The following is a 16301-nucleotide window of genomic DNA, read 5'->3' on the forward strand; positions in this document are numbered from 1 at the left end:
TCGGTTGTTTCAAATTTGAATTTTGAGGAAATAGATGCGACACTTCGTCAAGAAGTAATGGATGAGCTTCTTATCCGTCTAGGACGGGCTGAGTACCCTCCTAATGAGGGGTTACTGGCGTATTAATGCAGCCGTTTCGCCACTCTGCTGCATCCCCTAAGGGCGATATTCATGACTCTCCGTGTGTGTTCACGGGGCCGGTTTGCCTGCTTGCGGATGAAAAATCCCAGATAAACTGGGAGGAAAAACCCTGCTGTCCACGCCCAAGACCGGCTAACTTGGCTATGGCTGAAGAAGATCCTTAAGCTCCTCTCGTCGTCGACGGGAATCGAACCCAGGATACTCCTTCCCCAAGCATATGGTTGCGAAGCGCATAGTCATTAGGCTAACCGTGCGGACATGGATGAGCTTATCTCCAATAAAATAGAAAGATTGTCTAGAGAAAGAATAGATTTTGCTGAATAATGTTTAGAGGTGAAAATTACAAGCCGCCAAGGATAATCATAAAATACTCTTAAACAAAAAAAAAAAAAAAAAAAAAAAAAAACCCTCTAAATATTTTAAAATTTTCAGCAATATCAATTGGCTTCAGTGTTTATTTTCATTCTTAACAATTATTTTATTATTATATTTTTACTTTATATATAATATTGATTTGTTCATGGTTGAGTAGTGGTATGTGGTCTAATAAATATACTGTATAAGTACGGTATATTTATTCAGTGACGTTTGGTTCAACACTGTTATTGATTCGTTAAATGTATTGCTGGTTACGTGAATAATACGTTCCTTTCTATCAATTAGAAATTAATTACCCTAAAAATCACACTATAAATAATCTTTGAATCATAATATATATATATATATATATATATATATATATATATATATATATATATATATATATATATATATATATATATATATATATATATATATATATATAAACTGTGGAAATATTTCTATATGTATACAGTGTATTGTTTTCATTTTTCAGACCATCTTCAAGATGTGATGAATCTGCAAATCAGATATGTCAAAAGCAAACTTGATGTAGAATCAAGTACCGTTGAGAGAAAAAAACGAAGTCCAAAGAATAATAAAAACGGAGACTTCATACCACCTGGGCAGCGAAAAAAGAAACAAAAAGGTAACAAATGGTCAGGCGGCGGAAAGGGAAAAGGAAAAGGAGTAGGAGAAACGGCTTCCTCTGATGAAGATTGGAATGACTGAGTTAGTTATGTGAAACGTTTGAAGAACGTGTTCACTTACGAGAGAATTGAAATAATTTATATACCTCTGCTTGGATAGTGATCTTTTTCTTAATTGTAACCATTAGCCAGTTATTTCATCATTAATAAAAGAAAATTAACCGATTTGATGATTCATTATTTTAACATATCGTTTATCTTTATCTTTAATATATATATATATATTAAAGATACCAAGCAATTTTATAAACTTGGTTTTAATCCTTTTTTCCCAAGTAAACAAACAAGCAAGTAAGCCAAGTCTGCACCTTTAGTATTTTTAGGTCTGAGGCAACTCGTGGTAAAGGTGGACTAAGCTCTGATCACTTGCCTTTAGTATCTTCCATAATGCAAAGCACATCTCCTTGCAGACATATATGATGCTATACATTAAGGGAAGGGCCACTACCCAGAGCGGTTTCGACCTTCATTGAGGTTTCATCAGTGGGAGCCAGACCCTGAGGTAGTGATACCAAGGTTGAAGTAAGGCAATTGATGATGAGACCTCAATAAAGGTCGAAACCGGTCTAGGTAGTGGCCCTTCCCTTAATGTATAGCATCATATATGTCTGCAAGGAGATGTGCTTTGCATTATGGAAGATACTAAAGGCAAGTGATCAGAGCTTAGTCCACCTTTACCACGAGTTGCCGCAGACCTAAAAATACTAAAGGTGCAGACTTGGCTTACTTGCTTGTTTGTTTACTTGGGAAAAAAGGATTAAAACCAAGTTTATAAAATTGCTTGGTATCTTTAACGTATAGTATACCCAAGGTAAAAAACTTTCTATATATATATATATATATATATATATATATTAAGGATACCAAGGAATTTTATAAACTTGGTTTTTTTGCTCCTTCTCCCAAGTAAGCAAAACAGTTAAGTTTGCGCCTGAACATAGTTCAAGTCTAAAGGTAGTGCAACACCAGGTCAACCCGTTGTAAAGTTGGGTAAAGCTCTGATTACTATTCGTAGTATTTCCCATAATGTAAAACACATCACACTAAGAGATGCATACTGTTATACATTATGGGTGGGGGGGGGGTCACTACCCAGACCGGTTTCAACCTTTTTTTGAGGTCTCCTCAGTGAGTAGCTAGACCCTGAAATACCAAGGTGTTTAGTAATACAGAGCCTTATCATCTTTACCTATACAAGTTGCTACAAGGTGCTTTTACTTTGAATAAGAAACTCTGGATGAGATAAAGATGTGAAAAGTTTTTTACTTTGGGGATAATATATATATTAAGGATACCAAGTAATTTTATAAACTTGGTATCCTTTTATAAACGAGTTGCCCTGGTGTTGCACTACCTTTAGAGTTGAACTACGTTCAGGCACAAACTTAACTGTTTTGCCTGAACGTAGAAGGAATAAAAAAACCAAGTTTATAAAATTACTTGGTATCCTTAATATATATTATCCCCAAGATAAAAAAACTTTTCACATCTTTATCTCATCCAGAGTTTCTTATTCAAAGTAAAAGCACCTTGTATAGGTAAAGTTGATAAGGCTCTGTATTACTAAAAAGCTTGGTATTTCAGGGTCTAGCTACTCACTGAGGAGACCTCAAGAAAGGTTGAAACCGGTCTGGGTAGTGACCCCCCCACCCATAATGTATAACAGTATACATCTCTTAGTGTGATGTGTTTTACATTATGGGAAATACTAAGAATAGTGATTAGAGCTTTACCCAACTTTACAACGAGTTGCCCTGGTGTTGCACTACCTTTAGACTTGAACTACGTTCAGGCGCAAACTTAACTGTTTTGCTTACTTGGGAGAAGGAGTAAAAAAACCAAGTTTATAAAATTACTTGGTATCCTTAATACACGACCTTTATTGAGGTCTCATCAGTGGGAGCCAGACCTGGAAGAGATACCAAGGTTGAAGTAATGCAGAAGTTCTTTCCATTATGCTTAGCATTATACACATACGAAAGGGGGGGGGGTATGTTTGGCATTATGGGATACATACTAATTCAACAGATGTAAAGCCATTAGCCTCACTGGAATAAGATAACATTTATTTTAATTAACACGACGTTTCATCCTAATTGCACAGGATTTCTTCAGGCATAAACATACCAACTAATAGACAAAACAGTCAAGACTAACAAAGGTGACAACCATTATGTAGTTATAGAAGAAGAAAAAAATAGTTAATGGGTTTTATTCCTGTATAGCAGTGTTTACCAATGTGGGGCAGTTTGATCATCTCAGTATCACAAACCATGCGAATTTGAGATTGAAACTGACTAAATTAGTACTTCAAATAAAAACTCTTTGCAGCAGACATCAAGCTCAAGGATCACATTAACTTGAATATTATTTTCCCGGGTTGAGTTCGATTTATGTTTTATAATATACAAAGTGTAATATAAAATTTATATTCATTGAAGAAAGTCAAATTAAAAAGTTTTACCAATGTTATCTATTTGTATTATACTTTTTCAGAACTTGGTTGACTATTACGCTAGAGGAGGCATCAAAATCTTTGAGATGTTGTGGTGGGACATGACCCACAAGGGTTGAGAAACACTGCCGTATAGGCAGTAAGCGAGGCCGTTTTAGCCCTATCTAACTTTTAGAGACTGAGTGGGCAGTTCAATCTCCACTGGTAGCCAATCAGAAATAGCTGGCCCAAGGCTATCACTAATTTAATCAGCAAGCAGTGAAGAGACAGCTAACAAGTGCCGCCATCTCGCGGTCGTACGTAATCCTAACAATATTTTTAATGTCTGAAAATAGTGTGCGTTTGATGGTCGATTTTCTTGAGTTTACGGGATGAAAAACCCGACTTTCCGGGAGAAAAAACCAGCTTGCTCGAGCCAGAGATCGACTAACTCGCGAACTGGTCGAAAAAATGCTTAGAAAATGTTATTTTAAAATATTTCTAATTATATGTTGCACCATTCAGTGCTTGTGTGCTGACGCATTTGAGTGCACGTGTTTGGCTAATGATAGCTAGGATTTATTAAGACAAGATGATACTTCGATTAATATTTCGATGTTTAGGATGTAATGCCATTTCCGAAAACTCTCAGAGTTTTCTCTCAGCTATGTCATAGCAAAAGGTGTAATAGTTCCGATTTATCAACGAAACTTCTCATGTGCGAAGCGTCTTGTGGGTCAGCTGAAGAGAGAGCATGTCATGACAAAGCTGAGGCTTCACTCGTACGGTATTCAATATCCCGGAAGTGTTCTTCAATACGTGGTTCAATTGATGTTTCTGTCTGTCCATAATAAGATGACCGGCAATCGTACCACAGCCAATAAACATCCGGATATTGAAGTGGATTATGTCGAGGTTCTGTGGATCGGAGTAGTTTCTCATCTTGATAAAGGAGGTAAATACTACTTTTTTTATATATGTATGTATGTTGCCATAAAAAACGAACATATACGATATAAATATTTCTTTGTAGGATAATTTAGTGGGCAGCCCCTGGCAGGGATTTTATTTTTCTCACATTTGGTTCCATTTTTGCTTTCCAGAGCTAAAGAACTTTCAAGAAATATATGAACTGGTAACATTTTCTAAAATGTTTTCAGAGCATAGTCTTAGAAAGGAGCATATATATAAGTATTCAAATAAATCTTTTATTCATTTTAATACTATGTTTGCTATGTATAGCAAACATAGTATTTTCAATAGTATTCAATATTATATTCAATAGTATTGTATATACTATGTATATTATAATACAGACCTGAAATACAGGTTTGTTCAAAAGACGTACGAAAACGCGATGTTCTTCTAATAAAAGAATAAGAGGTTTACAAGGATTCAAAATTCAATTATTTTAAATTTTGTCGTATATTGTCGACGCGTGCTGTAACTGCTGGAAATATTTATGAAATCAATTTTCAGGATGTTTAAGAACGTCTTATTTGAATTCGTATATTAGGCTCGAAGTCATCAAATGTATAGCTTTGTAATGTAATTCCCCCCCCCCCCCCAAAAAAAAAAAAAAAAAAACTATGGGAAGGAACAACAACTAATCTGGGATGTGTAGAGCAGGATGACGCTATGGAAAATGCTTCCTGTTCAGATACTGGGTTAAAGCCAAGTCCTTGGAATACTATGCAAATTACAACTCCTTCTGTCTCGCTTATTGTTAATCAAAAATAAAATAAAAACCTCAATCAACTTTGAATTGAGGTTTTTATTTTATTTTTAAATCGACGGAACTATACAAAAATGTGGGTATCACCCACAATCCTCGCTTGCTATTTTCACAATGGTCGTACGATAGTTGTTTCACCAACAGCGTAAAGCCAACGCGGGCTATTTCGTAAAAATCTTCACGAAGAAGCATGTGCGCATAATAACGAGAATGTAAACATGGAATGTATATCTGAATGCGGATACTTTTTGAACAAATATAATTTATTGAGCTCGTTGTCACAAAGACAATTCTAGAATTCGATTCATTTCCCGATAATATTTCATCATTTGGAATTTGTCTGTTTTGAAATCCGAGTCTGCCGATGTTTAGAAATAAAAACAGTGTTCTGAATTAAAAATAAATAAATAAACTTCCATTGCTTCATTTATTTACAACAACCTAAAGTACACTGTATATTGGGTGATGCTCCACAGGGCCTTAAACAGTGATACTTTAATTTAGATTACCCTCTATCTCAAAATTGCTGGAGAAGTATTAAGTCAAAAAAGAATGCATTATATTTTTTGACCTATTATTTTAAAGCAGAGAAAAATAATAATATTTTTGTCTACTTTGCTTATTAAAAATAAAATTTTAAATTCTAGTGTATTAGACATATACCTTTAGGTCTCTTCTTTTAAGAAGCTTAAAAATACACTCTCATGGCCAATGAGTGCGCGCTGGAAGAAAGAGACGATTTCTTAAATATTTTGCTAGTCAGTGGCGCACCCGGGGGGGGGGGGAAGGGGCCCTACCACCCAAAGAAAAAGGGAAAAAAAAAAAAAAAACACTAAAAGAAAATTTTCCGAAATTCTTTTCCTAATTAAAATTGATTTTTTATTTATTTATGTTGTGTCTTCTATTTCTATACTACTTATGAATTCGCGATCATTGCAGATGCTCAGTCATAGGTCGTATGCGATGCGTAGTGTGTATTCTCAAATCGTCTACTCAACTCCTCCCCCCCATCAGATTAAACCCTAAGTGCGCTACTGTTGCAAGTACTCTGCATTCAAGATCAAACAACAAATTAGTATTAGAGAACCTAGGAGTCTCTTTTTTTTTTCGTAGTTCAGTGTACAGCGTTGGACTTTTAAAAGTCTATACTTTCAGTCCATCATTCATGGGTCATAATTATGCTAGTAGTCAGGCTCAGGATTCATTTGCATCATTAGGTAGTGTAATAACTCTAAAGCTCTTGTCTTGCAATGAAATTTAGTCAGATTCACTTCAGTTCTAATATATTTAATATCTACACTATTCAGTGAGGGAAGGCTTGAACACAGGGAAGAGTTCATAATATATATCGAAGCATTCATGTGTTCAGGAATATAATCCTAGATATAATGTATATATATACGGAGGCTGTTCAATAAGTTATAAGACTATATTTATACAGAAAACAGATTACCTTTAATCGTCATCATTTACATGGTCTTTTTCGAAGTAACTACCGTGAGACGCGATGCATTTGTCCCAACGTTGCGTCCACTTCTTAAACACATGTGAAAGTCCATTTTTTGAGAGTTCTTTCAAAACCGCCTCCGCAGCTTTTACACATGCTTTGTTGCTTTCGAAATGGCGGCCTCTTAGTGGTTTCTTGAGCCGAGGAAATAGCCAGAAATCGCACGGTGCGAGATCAAGACTGTATGGAGGGTGTGGTAGGATATCTATGTTGTTCTTCTGCAAAACGCCCACTACACAACCAGCAATATGTGGCCTTGCATTATCGTGGTGCAATAAGAAGAAATTCTTCAGCAATGGACGCTTCCTTTTGACGTGCTGTACCATTGTCCATAAAACATCCGCATAGTATGAGCCGTTTACAGTATTCCCGGGTTCTACAGCGCGTTGGTAAACAATGCCTTCGTAGTCATTATGGTCATAACTTTACCAGCCGATTTTACAGTTTTTGCTTTCTTGGGGGTAGGCGAAGACGGATGTTTCCATTCACTGCTTTGTTGTTTCATTGTAGGGTCATAGTGATACAACCAAGATTCATCTGCTGTAATGACGCGTTTTAAGAAGTTGTCGCCTTCTTGTTCCAGTCTTTCTTTCCATTCTGTGCACACATCCACTCGATGCTGCATTTGCTCCGGTGTCAAGAGTTTGGGAATCCATCAGATGCAAACACGTTTCAGTCCCATATGTTCAGCCATGATTGAGTGAACACTTCCCACAGAAATATTCAGGACAACATGCAGCTGGCATACAGTAATTCTGCAACCCTCCTTGATGATAATCGCTGCTGTGTTGATCACTGTCTCTGTGATGGACGTTGAAGGTCTTCCCTCACGTTCAAGATCTTCCACATTTTGCCTTCCTTCCTTAAAAGTTTTATGCCAGCGAAAAACACATGCCCTTGACATTGCTTCATCCTGGACTTACGTATCATGTTAAAAGTGTCCGATGCCGATTTTTGCAAAAGCACACAAAATTTAATCGCATAACGCTGTTCCAAGGACGCTTCCATTTCGACGACTGGTCGCGGCTCTTAGGCGCGCCGAAACAAGCTAAGCGTATACGGGCTGATGTGACACTCGGGCACATCAGCCCGTATACGCCATCTATCAACCTCTTTTACAGACAGCAACATTTCTTTATTCCACAGAAATTAATATTGTGATGAGTGGCTTCGCGACAGTAAAATTAGTCTTATTACTTATTGAACAGCCCTCGTATATTCAACCAATCCTATGTTCGTCTCGCTCACATAGTTGTCGTTCAGCTATTGGATATGTATGAGGTGATCTGAGCTAACTAACTGAATGACAAACTGTTATTCAACTACCTAATTGGGTTCTCTTCATTAAACAGAAACATCTTGATATACTGTATTTTATTTTAAACAATAAATACAACAATGCTTGCGAACAATCGAACCAGGAAGAAGTATTGCTACTTCTGGTTATCTTTCATGGTATATTCTAATTTATTTTTATTTTTATTTTTGAAGTAGACGACTTCTTTTACATTATTAAGTTATGCTGTCATCGGAAGAAATCTCTTGTGTGTCTTTTTGGATAACTGAAAGAATGTCAGACGAAACATTGTTTTATAAACTGCAAATAGTCGGTTTGGAGCTTTCGGTATAGACGAAGTGCTATGGTCGGAAAGACCTGGGTTCAATCCCGTCCATGATAGTCCGACTAAATATGAGTTAGCCGGTCTCATACGGAGGATAGAAGGTTTTCACCCGGAAACTGATTTTAACGCAACAGCAATAAGTAATTTTCTGTTATTATTGGGAGAGATGAGAAACTGCCCACAGTTGCGAATATCTTAAGTAGTTTACAACGCAGTTTTCATCGTAGTAGAACCTTCTCGTTTTTTTTTTATAATCAAGGCACTGTATATTTGTTTCCCACTACTGTATTTTCTTTTGAATGCAGTATCTTAGACTTAATTTAAATGACTAAGTCTATCTTGCTTCCCTAAGTGCGATAAAAAGGGTTAGAACTTTGATGCTTTTTTTATCGGTATATTTTCTTAAAGAATTCTGTTATTCGTCATAAAGGCATATCATACTTAACTTTGTCAGATGAAATCTTTCGTACTTTAAGCAAGAAAAAATAGACCACAATCTCATAATGTAAAACAATATATATACATCTCTTAGGAGCTGAGTTTTACATTATGAAAGAATATTAAAGTTAGTGAGGGAGCTTGCTCCACCTTTGCATGGAGTTGCCCTGGTGTTGTACTATCCAAGTGATCATTTACACTTGGTTCCGCCGATAGTTTTTTCGGCATTGAAACTCTATGGATGTCGATGGATTTCGACCCGAGTTTCGTACCCGGCTATAAAATAAAACGGGATTTAACATCTCCCTCTTAATTTAAATATAAATAGACGACAATGTATTCTCTCCATTACAATGAACAGAATGCATGCACAGGGAAAATTTCAAATTAATTCAATCCTTGTTTCATTTATTTTAACCAGATCCATACATAAAGGGTCGCAAGATTTATAGCATATCACTGCTGTGCACGGGTAAAAATAAATAAATAAATAAAATTTATTTATTTGAGTTAATAACTAATTTCTTTAATAATACCATCGAGTTTTGGGGGATAGCACTACAAAAAATCATCTAGAAAACAAAGTTTTTCTCCATGATCGAAACTTATATTGTCCACAGGATAGCCCTTCGAGTAACTCTAATCCTGATCCGATTGTCCACACATACTGCAAACCACAAACGCACCTTTAGTTAAAAAGCTCGTATAAAAGGTTCTTTGTGCACTAGTCAGAATTTGAATTAAAAAATAAAATAAGAAAAGACCTGATCAAGTAACAAAATTTAAGAGCTGAGCAGTAATATCAATAAGTATATGTTACTACAAAGAGACGTTCGTATTTGCAATCTTCAAGAGCAAATCCGACGAAATCTAGTGTTCTTCAATAAAACATGAAATGAGTCACTAAGATAATAAGCCGAAAGGCTATTTTACCGGCGAATTTGTTAATTGAAAGGGGGATGGTAAATCTCGTTCTATTTTATAGCCGGGTCCGAAACTCGGACCCGGCTATAAAATAGAACGAGATTTACCATCCCCCCCTTTCAATGAAATGAGTCAATTTAAAAGGAAAATAGTTCATTATTTTAATTTAGGCACCTATTTTCTTTCACTGGTTTGTTAATTGCTATTGATAATTACCATTATTAGATTACAAGCCCGAATCAATACGGTTTAAGATGCTGATATACCGCAATCAAAAATGCATTATTTACTATTTTATTTAAAAAAATTGAAACCGTGTTTTTTGACACATTCTGCATTGTCGTATATTTAAATAAATTTTATTTTAAATTTAATCTTCTAGAGAATAAATATAAGTACATGATGGTTATATCAACAGACCCACTAATTTTGAATATTTAGTATTCTTCTCGGTTCATCTCCTCTCTTCTCCCCACTCCATCCTCGAAACTCGGATTTTTCATCTCAATAGGCAATTCGTCCAGAGAACACAAAATGATTAATAGATGAAAATAATGTGTAGTTGGTAGTGCAGGTGTCATGTTATAACTTCTCGGAGGAAAATATGAACCTCCGTAAATATGAACAAATTATCATTATGACGCGGCATCTGAGGATTAATCGCGGTTAGCATTCATATCCCCACGACCCATCTCCATCTACAAACAATACCATCACCACCAACCAATAATATATTTGTCTGTATATATTGAGTGTTCTCTGGTGGATTTGCCTTTATGCAGGATGAAAAACTCGATTTAATGGGAGAAAAAGCTCCACTACCTCCACGTGAGAACTCCCTTCCATTAAGTTATAACCTTATTTTCAAAATCTAAATCACGCGATGCCTTATACGGGAACCAAAAATCTATGTTAAAAAAGCATCATGTATAATAATGTTTTCTTCACCAAAACACATACTGTACCACAATGATCATAGGAACAGCTCTGGTTTTGACATACACTGATTGGAAAGTAGTCAACATACACCATAGTGTGAGGAAGCCATCCTACGGGACATACTTTCCACAAGCATAAAGAGCGATCAATGGGAATTTTGAACCATTCTTCTTGTAGGCATATAATGAGATCCTGGTCTGTTGGGCGGACGTCCCTTGACCTCACCCGACGATCCAGTTCAGCCCACAGATGTTCAATAGGATTGAGATCGGGGCTCTGTGGAGGTCAGAGTGTGGTGACGTTCATGCCCACAAACCACGCAGTTACAACAGCAACCTTTCTTGCTGAAAGAGACAATGGTCAGTTCTGTAGAAAAGCAACAAAGTAGGAAGCATTACATTGTCCACATTAACTTTGATATGTCTGACAGCAATGCTTCTCTTGTTTTTTTCGTATGTTTTTATAATTGCAAAGGTTCAAGTCTAGTAGTTCTGCCAAACCATTAAAATTGAAGGTTAGCCCAAAATACCTAATATTTTCAGTAATATTGTCAACAATGAATTTTGATTTGCATCATCTAACATATACGTATGTGGACAGCACTGTGGGGGAACTTGTGAAAGCTATGGGGAGAATAAGTCCTGATTTAATTATCGTATATTTATTTAATTCGGCACTTTCAGGACAAGAAATTATTTGTTTTGGAGGGGGGGATGCATACAAAAATAATTTTACACAGAAATACTCTCCACAGGAGAATATTTTCAAACATGCATGATGACAGATACATTTCATACAGGTGGATGGCTCATAAGTCACACATGGGTTTAAAATGAGAATAATTTTTTTTATTATTATTGACTGTTTTCTCCCACGTATTCCAAGGAACATTCGGGAAATTAATCATGGAAAAGTTCACAGCCCAACATCTTGAAATTCTGAAAAACATTAATGGTGAGCAAATAATTTTGCGATGTGCAATTAATTGACCATCACGTTCTCCAGATCTGACGGCTCCCGAACTTCTTCCTATGGGGGTTACCTGAAGGTGTATGTAAACAAACGCCGATCCAACAATGAAGGAGAACATTCGTGCAGAAATTAGGGCGCTGCAGCCAGAAACATTAATAGCTCTCATGGAACATACCCAGAGCGATACTTACACTTTTCCCGAGGCGTTAGAGTACACCAGGCCCTTAAATTGGCCCCTAATTTTTCAGGCCCCAGTTAGAGCCTCGTGCGCCTGTGCATAAGTACGGCCGAAAATGGAAGGTATTTACGTGGTGTGATTTTTCATAACTAATAAAAAAAATCTCCACACTGTGTATTTCATTATAACAAAAAAAAAAGAATAAAAATAATTAATAAAAAATTTATTAAATACTTAAATCTTCGTGAATTATGGGGCATCCTGTATGTTAATTATCAGTCACATGAGCTTCGCGATTTCATTGTCTGCGTAAACAGTAGGAAAAAAAACTACTCACAACACCAGCCAATTTTGGTCTTATGTTGACAGCATTTTCATAAGAGTTGACACATTTGTCTCATACTTAATATCAATATAACATTAAAAATCGACCATGAGAACGCACGCAATTTACAGACAAAAATACAGTAGATGGCGTTGGTGGTAGTTGTGTGTAGTGGGAGAATTAGGTAGTATGGAGAGACGGTGTGATGTTTGTAATGGCATGTAGTAGTGTGTCTTCCAGCAATGAGTCATTGGACTCCTAAAATAACAACAACATCACAAACCAATTTATTCTGTCATGATAAAGTAAGGAATATTATTCCCTACCTCCCAATATATTCCATATATTTTTCAAACAATGTGCCCTTCTGAGAACTTACCACTACAAAACGCTATTTCTCAATACTAAGGCTGTGAGACTTCAGTAATCATGCGACCCCCCCCCCCCCCACTGCTTTATCCGAGAGATCAAAAGTGATTACCTAGGTGCAAACACGTATTACTTTTCTCTCTCTCTTCTTTTCTGTCTGTAACATTAGGTAAACAGTGTGGTTATTGTGATGATGGTGAATTCGTTTAGGCAAGTTAGAAAAAAAAGTGCAATTCAAAATTATTAGAAATTTCTATGGTCACTGAAAAATTCACTGCAACAGACTGGAAAACAATCTGTAGTTACATTTCATGTAAACAATTATCATATGAAAATAATTTTTCTTCAGTTGAGCACAGATATCCATTTGTAGCAACTGAAAGACCTTTATATTTATATAAAGGTCTATTTATATAACACAATTATAATACACAAATAAATATAACACACTATTTATATAAAGACTATTTATATAACACAATCCGGTTTTAGGTGAGTTGCAGATTTCCATCCATACAAGTTGTAACTTGTTATTATGAAAAAAATTAAAAAAACTATTAAGCAACATTCATAAATTTTATAATGTTTTATTCTCATTTTTCATGCACAGAAAAATTTAATTAGGGTATACAGGCATAATTAAAATTTTTCGTAATTTCATTATGCAAAGCGAATACTGCTTTATGTCAGCTATCAATTATTTATAATCACTTTCGTTAGTAGGTTCTTGTGGAGACTTTCTTTTTGTGGAATAGCTTCTATCTCTGTAGAGTCTTATTCTGGATCGCTTGGGTGCTGTTGTTGTGGGATCCATTACGGAATCTCCGTGTCTCTTTATTCTAGGGCCAAGGAATCCAAAGTCATTTCCATATTTCAGTGATGGTATTAGCTTCGCAGAAGCCTCTGGAAAATCAAAAATACGACAAAAATTATTCGGCAGAAGGATATTTAGAATGGAAGTAACAGATTTACAAGTATTATTCTAAACCAAACTATATTTTTTCCATAGGTTGGGAAAAAAAAAAAAAAAAATGGGATGAAGGGTTTGGCATTTCATACTTGATAAGGATGCAAAACTGAAGTACTGTTATTTTTACTTTATTTATTGTTGTTTTAAATGGCAATCGCATACGAGTATTGCAGTATGTGAGCGACTGGTGAAAATGAAAAGAACACTGATAGCATTTAGAGAACTTCACACTAAAGATCATCATCAGAAGAACATCAGATATAAGGAGCGAAGTGTGTGTGTATGTGTGTGTGAGAGATCATCTTTCAACTTACCTATCGCATTCTGATGTGATATGACAGTGTGTGTGTGTGAGAGAGAGAGAGAGAAATAGACCATCTTTCAACTTACCTTTCGCATTCTGAATAGTATTAAGCATTATATCAACTGGTATTGAATGTAAAGTGTACAGTTTTTTTTAGGAAAGATACAGAGCAGAGGAGAGGCGTGTTGCTAATGATATCGGATGAGTTTAATCCAGTTAGTGTTGAAAACTATGATTGCAGTGCTAGTAACAGTATTTCATGTGGCAGTGAATTTGAAGCAATCGAGTGTGAAATAGAATGCAAAAAGATCAATTACATAGTAGGGTATTGTTGCAGACGTGGTGGATCAGTTACTAGTGATGAAGAAATGCACCACCAAATAGAGAGTATGGGCGCGAAAGAGTAATCGTAATGGGAGATTTTAATTATCCAAATATTGATTGGGTAGCAGTAAAATCTCATGAAAAGAATGCAATTGAATTTATTCAGCTAACTTCCTCGAGGATGTGACAGAAGGAACTCGAGGTCAAAGAATGTTAGATTTGATTATAGTGTCAGAGGGTGTTTCACTTAAAGACGTAACTATTCTGCCTCCGGTTGGGTGACAGTGATCATGCGGTACTTACTTGGGAAGTGACTAAGTTTATGAATGTTCCATTCAGAAAAGGTTACATGTTGAACTACAAAGCAGGACATTATGACCAACTGAGGAGTATACTGAGTTCAGTGGAACGAGATCGGTTGCTGGATGGGAAGAATATCGACAGTGTAGCGTTAAAAAAAACACCTTAATCATGCAATATAGGAATGTATCCCTAGGGTACGAAGAATAAATAGGGTAGGAGTCAAATGGATGTGTAATCTTGTTAAGCAAGAGATTTGTAAGAAATGAATGATGTGGAAGTTAGGGTCACGACTGTTGCAGAGAAAGCTAAATCTGAGTATGAAAAGAAACTGGTCTGTAAGCTAAAGACAACCCACAAGAATTCTATCCATATGCTGTAAGTAAAAGAAAGAATTAGTATCAAAGAATAACTCTTCTGAATGCAGATTGTGCGAGGGTGACAGATGCAGAAGAGGTTATACAACTAATAATTGCCCATTTTGCTAAAAGCTACCAACCTGGTGTATGCAACACTGAGTTCACTGCTACCGCTTCTGAAGAAACCCAGGTGTATGAAGAGGTATTAGAGCTGTTGCACAAACTGAATAAGAATTCAGCAATAGGGAATGATGGGATATCAGCACGGGTGCTAAAAGTGTGTTCAGCTGAAACTGGCTATTCCTTCAACCTGAAGAACGGAAACGATCCACTACTACATACAATGAATGACCAGAGGAAACTGCAACCCTATTGCGAAGGATGGAAATAAGACCATAAGAAGGATGACGGTTGGATAATTGTAACTCCGCAAACAACTATGGCTAGGAGGCAAGTGTATTGTTTATAAATTGCTTGTGTTCGTCTAGAATCTAGATCATTTGTTTTTTTCGCGGGAGGAGAAAATCCTTCCACCTCTGTATGTGACAAGCTAACTGGTCTTCGTATGAAATTCTTCTCACATAATGGTATCTAAAGATGGAATACGGTTGATCAGGAGACATGCAGTAGAACAAGAGTGGTGGGATCCATTTTTTTTTTTTTTTTTAGTTTTTTTTATGCCTCATCAGCAATTATGGCTATAATGTGCCCAATTAAATGGTGGGCTCCAGCTAGAAGCTGGTTGCTGATCTCTGTAGTTTTCATGAAAACTGAGGTGAGGGACAATGAGATGACAGTGCTTTTATCTCCCTCTTGGACGGGCTGAATACGGAAGCTTAGACAATTTTGTTGGAGAACCAGAACTTCGATTGCAGTTGAAGTGTTGGATGGAATAGAAAGATATGAAGGCCACAAGTATTATTTGGAATAGGAGAACGGAAATGGTAATCAGCTAACGGAAAGGACGAACAGAAATCACATCATCCCATTTGATAAAAGGACACGAGACTCAAAATGACTAGTAAATAGTATTCGTTGAAAAGGAAATGTGGACAAGAAGAGGACTGCTTAAGAAAAGTCTAGGATATTGAATGGATGGCGAGCATTATTTGGTATTCTGGTTGGGAGATGTAGAATTTGTTAGATCATTACTAACAGCAAATATGATTGTAGGATACCAGTTGAAGGGACGTTCCCGGCAATATCCCGGAAGAAGGCCAATACTGGGCTGTTCGCGAAATATTCTAATTAAAGTGTTCCACTAGTGGAAGGACAATGGGCAGAACAGCAGTCGTTGGGTCAATTGGTGGGCGCCCACCCTCATCGATACTTATAGTGAACGCAGGTTGTCCTGCCTTGTGCAAGACCTTATATGAAAAACGTAGAACGA

General features: G+C 36.3%; 1 long non-coding RNA gene across 1 annotated transcript in view; it reads right to left on the reverse strand.

The window, feature by feature from the left end:
* Positions 1 to 13225: 13225 nt before the first annotated feature.
* Positions 13226 to 16301, reverse strand: part of LOC150107183 (uncharacterized) — a 58110-nt gene continuing 55034 nt past the window's right edge. The window contains exon 3 of the long non-coding RNA XR_016548177.1: positions 13226 to 13557. This is a non-coding gene — a long non-coding RNA (uncharacterized LOC150107183). The remainder of the gene's footprint in view (positions 13558 to 16301) is intronic.

This window comes from Typopeltis vanoorti, chromosome 4 (assembly GCF_054136105.1).
Source record: "Typopeltis vanoorti isolate ZY-2024b chromosome 4, IOZ_Tvanoo_1.0, whole genome shotgun sequence".
Lineage (NCBI taxonomy): Eukaryota > Metazoa > Arthropoda > Arachnida > Uropygi > Thelyphonidae > Typopeltis > Typopeltis vanoorti.